Raw genomic sequence first — 5,456 nt, 5'->3', positions numbered from 1 at the left:
AAGACAACAAGGGTGGATGTAAACAAAACAACAAGGGTGGATGTAAAGAAAACAACGAGGGTGGATGTAAACAAGACAACAAGGGTGAATGTAAACAAAACTGTAGTGTGGATGTAAACAAGACAACAAGGGTGGATGTAAACAAAACGGTGAGTGTGGATGTAAACAAAACAACGAGGGTGGATGTAAACAAAGAACCAGGGTGGATGTAAACAATACAACGAGGGTTGATGTAAACAAGACAACAAGGGTTGATGTAAACAAAACAACAAACAGTCCGTCTCTGCACAATTCTTGGTTTAAAATAAAAAAAACATGTAAAACTCTGTTTTCAGTTTCAAAGTTTTGCACAGTTTAGTTGAAACCTGCAGTTTCCACCTCAACAGCGTGACTGCTCTTTAAATCGTTCCTGTTTTTAAAGTTCTCTCAACTCACAAGTTTTTAAAGATTAAATGGTAAAAATATAATTTTAAGTAGAAATCCTGGTTTTGTTGTTGTTTTGTCGTAATCCTTTGTGGATCTCGGGTCTGTTCTCGTTCTGTTGCACAGAAACAAAAATCTGAACATCAGGATAAAAGAAACCAAAGTCCAGTTCATCCAAACAGCCACAAAACTGAAAACCCGTCTGTCAGCGCTGGTTCTGTTCTGATCCGCTGACTTCATGTTTCCATGACAGAGACAGACTTGGCAACACATGAAGTTCTGTCTGATTCAAAACAGAACCACAAGAACGCAGCGTGACAAAGAGTTTTAACTAAACCTGCTCCAAATCTTTGTCGGTTCTGCAGATTCTGTTCTGAGGAATTTTGCAGTTCTTTGGACTCCTGAGCCCTCTGAGAGGACGTCAAGAGACACAGGAAATGTCACTCCTCTCTCCTCTGTTATTCAAAATATTGGAGACGTTGGTCTCTTGTTGGACTGTTTGGTCTCTTGTTGGACTTTTTGGACTCTTGTTGGACTTTTTGGACTCTTGTTGGACTGTTTGGACTCTTGTTGGACTTTTTGGACTCTTGTTGGACTGTTTGGACTCTTGTTGGACTGTTTGGACTGTTGATGAATTGTTTGGTCTCTTGTTGGACTGTTTGGTCTCTTGTTGGACTTTTTGGACTCATTGGTTCTGATGGTGATGACACATGATCCTGATGGGTTCTATCAGCTGAAACATGAACAAGCAGCCGACACTTTCAGAAATGACCAGACTCAAGACAGGATCCATTCTTCAGCTCGTGTGACACAAACAGGAGCTTCAAACAAACCTCTAAAACCTGGATCAGGTCCCCTCTTGTCTCCTTGATTCTCCTCAGGTCTCTTCAGGTCTCCTCAGGTCTCTGACGTGTTTTAAAACCAGCTGTTCTCTGAACACAGCAGCTCGTACAGCTGTGGAGGACTCTCAGCTACTACCACACCAAATCACAGTTTCATATTTGTAAAGTGTGAGGCATCTTTGCATGTTTTGTGTTTACAATCTTTGATTAGCTGCGGGAGCCATTTTGACTTGGACTCACGCCAACAGCTAGTCAGTGAAAGCACTTCCGGTTCTGTTTCGCTGAAATCCGTCGTGGGGTTCATGAGATCACTCCCTGAAGTTAACATCTACAACAGGTAAGATGGTGACGTTTACCTGGACCTCACCTTAAAATGAGCGGAATATCTCTTTAATGAACAGTGTATTTCTGAGAATGTCACGTGGTTGTAAAACTGAAGCGTCACGAGCCCGTTTTCCTTTGATGTCTGGGCGGCATGGAGGCTGCGCAGCTCGTGCGTGAAAATCAGGTTTGCCCTAATTCGGGGGGGGGGGGGTCCGAAACTGGTGCCGGTTCTGAGCAGCATCCCTCTGTCTGCAGGAGAGCAGGGGGTGGATCCGGACTCCTGGACCTGGAACCGGGCTGGCTGGACTGAAGGGTCCTGGTGATGGAGGACTGAGTCTGATCCGGTTCTGAGAGGTAATTCGGATCCACTGGGTCCATCTCGTGCACTTTGCGGAGCGTTGTGACGTCATCAGAGGCGAAATATTTCTAAACAAACCGGGTCCAGTTTTAGCTTTGGGTCGGTTCTGGTGAAGAGGACAGAAGGTTCTGTCTGAGCCCGTGCAGCTGCTTCCGGTTCGGCTCCTGATGGGTTCTGGTTCCTGTTTTTATTTTAGCATTTAAACTCTTCTGCAGACTTTCAGCTGTTTTAGCTGCTCATAGGTTAAAACCTTCAGCTCATTTAGCTGCTGAGACTTCTGCTTTTTGTAACTTCGACTCTTTTCTAAATGTTTAACTTTGAAAACAAACATTTAGTTTCAGAAATAACATTTAAATCTGTTTAATGACTTTAAAAATATTATTCTCTTTGAAATCTGCCTCTGGCTTCTTACACTGATTTTAGCTTAGCCTTGTGTTACTTTTGGCTGTTAGCTTCAAGCTATTTGATACTTTTAGCTTTTAATTAGTAATTTGTAACTTTAATAAAAGCTTATGAGACTTTCAGTTTTTAAATGCTTTTTCCTTTTAGCTAGTCTTTTGTTACTTTTAGCTATTAGTCATAGTTCAGGTACCTTTAGTTTTTAGCTAGTTTTTTGTTACATTTAGCTTCTATTATCACTTTGACACATTTAGCTGACATTTTCAATCAGGTCAATCAGGTCTCTCTTGTAAATGAGTCCTCGAGGCTCAATGGGATTTACCTGTATAAATAAAGGTTGATTGATTTTAATACGTTAGGATTTTAATTAGCCTTTTGTTACTTTTAGAATTCAGCTTGTTATCATGTTATGTTTTAGCTAACATTTTGATACTTTTAGCTTTTATCTAGCCATTTGTTACATTTCAGTAACCTCTTTTTATTTATAGCATTTGGCACCATTTTACCACTTAGCTAGTCCTTTGGCATTTTATCACTTTAGCCTTTTAATTAGGCTTTTGTTACTGTTAGCTTTTAGCTAGTCTTAGTTTCTTTCAGCTAGCGTTTTGACACTTAGCTGTTAGCTACAGATTTGCAGTTTTTTACCATTTAGCTCACCTTCTGTTGCTTGTAGCTTTCAGCAAGCGTTCTGATACTTTTACCTGTTTTCGTTAGCATTTAGTTAACGTTTTGGTACTTTTGGCTTTTAGTTCTAGTTTTGTTAGCTTTCACAGCTAAGTGTTAGCTTGTTCATTAAATTTTAGCTGCCATTCAGCTCACAGTGCATGTTTTCAGAAACAGCTACGGGATGAGACCGTGATCTCCAGGACTGGATGAAAACTGGAGACTCTGAGCTGAAATCCTCCACGTTCGGCTGTGATTGTGTAAAAAGTTCTTCCTGCGACCCGTTTAAACTCTGCGGCTCTGAAGTCCGAGCTGGAGATCCAGACAGGACCGCTGAACACGGTGCACGTCTGTGGGAGGTTTAGCTGCTTTTAGTGAACTTTAGCCACGTCGTTTGAGGTGTCTGATGGAGACGCAGGTTTTAAAGTGTTTTTATTTGAGATCTTTAATGTTAAAGTTTCTGGACTCAAACTAAAACCAAACTTCCTCCTGACGCGCCCGGAGGTTAAAAAAATAATGTTTAGATTTATTAATCTGTATTTTTACTGAAGTTCGGCTGTTTGGACCTGGAACCCTCCTGGGTCAGGTTTCTGTCCCGAACATCCATCAGATTATTGATCATCTGCAGAAATGCTGTTTAGACATTTGAGCCTGTCGGGGGGTGTGTGTGTGGGTGGGGTGTGTGTGTGTGTGTGTGTGTGTGTGTGTGTGTGTGTGTGTGTCCTTGTTTATGCTACTTTGTGAGGCCCATTTTTCCAACTTATACTACATTGTGAGGACCAACTGCTCCTTATGGGGCCCAAAGCCCGGGCCCCATAAGAAGAAGTCCCGTTGGTGGGTTAGGGGCTAGGTTTAGGACTAAGGTGTGAATTGAGGATGTGTTAGGTTTAGGGTTAGGTATGTACTGGTAATGGTTAGGTTATGGATAAAGGTCATGGTTAGGCTATAGAAATGAATGAAAAATGAATGGAAGTCAATGCAAAGGCCCCACAAAGATAGCAAAACAAACCTGTGTGTGTGTGTGTGTGTGTGGGGGGGGGGGGTGTTATTAATAATAAATGCAGAGTTTGAGTGAAAACGCCTGCAGCTCAGTAATAACGACCACTCGCTCCAACACAACAAGGTTCTGTTTGGACGCAGAAGACTAAATGAAATTCAGCCTGATCTAAGCTCAATGCTCTGACAGGTTCTGGTCTCAGAAGATACTGGACCTGAGCTCTAACAGGAAGGCCTGGATCCAGTCAGACAGAGCGAAACGCCTCGCCTGCAGTCCTGGATCAGATGCTCTCGGGCCGAGCGGCTAGAACCTTAGTCTGAATGAAACTCAGGAAGTTGTGAGCAGAACTAAAGACTCAGCTCAGTTTGGCTGTTTTGAACCCTCACAAGGTCTCGTGGGGAAAAAAATCAGCCATGCATTTATTTTTTGTTTGTGATTTTATTTATTTATTTATTTTAGCGCAGTCAGTAAGTATGATTGTTCCTGACAAAGCCTAAATTTCTTCTGTTTTTATTTAATAATTCCTGTAGCCTCACGGTAACATCACTGCCCTCTAGTGTTCCTGAGTGGAGACACCGACCATTAGGAAATCCCATTATAAATGCATTTTCTGATCCCATAATTATCCACCAGTCATCTTTACCTGCTTCTTCCTTTTCAGGTCCGGGGAGGGGGGGGGGGGGCATTGGTGCCCATGTCCAGCTATCACTGTGTGAGAGGCGGGGGACACCTGGACAGGTCTCCAGTCCATCACAGGGACACGGAGACAAACGAGACATCAGCTTAACATGCATGTTTTTGGTCTGTGGGAGGAAACCGGAGTACACGGAGAGAACATGCAAACTCCACCCAGAAGGGCCCTCTGGTCAGGATTCCATCCGGCAACCTTCTCTTTGAGAGGCGGCAGCTGCACCAACTGCGCCACCGTGCCGCCCTCATAATTACATCTTTTAATAATGCGTTCCATTCAGTAATGGTTTTTTAATTTCCTCTGTGATTATTTGCTTTCTGCATTTGAGAGCGTCTGTAAAAATTTACCGGGACTTCAACTCGCCCCGGCAGAGGTCCGGCTGGACGTCCCTGACAAGTTCCGCCTCTCAGCTCGTTGCTTTGGTTTGAATGTAAAGAGCAAAAACACTCTTGTATGCTGCACACGTAAGCGTTGACGCAGTTCCACATGCGTGCAGGCTGCGGCTCAGAGCGGCCGGCTCCTGCTGGCTTCACTGAAACCAGGACGTTACTGGTCTAATGACCAGCTGTCAAAGTTGAAGGACTTTCTGAAGGTTAGAATCAGCTAAAATGATCAAAACCGTCCCAAATAGAGAAAAGTGTTTTTTTAAGCTTTTCAGGAGTTCAATATCTTTTTTTTGTTATAACAGCCGATAATAATCTGACAGAAATCTGATCTGTGACGCTGTTTGTGTCGGTCTCAGCTGTCTGACTTCAGCTG

This window comes from Nematolebias whitei, chromosome 3 (assembly GCF_014905685.2).
Source record: "Nematolebias whitei isolate Nwh7 chromosome 3, NemWhi1, whole genome shotgun sequence".
Taxonomy (NCBI): domain Eukaryota; kingdom Metazoa; phylum Chordata; class Actinopteri; order Cyprinodontiformes; family Rivulidae; genus Nematolebias; species Nematolebias whitei.
This window is presented reverse-complemented; position numbering follows the sequence as displayed.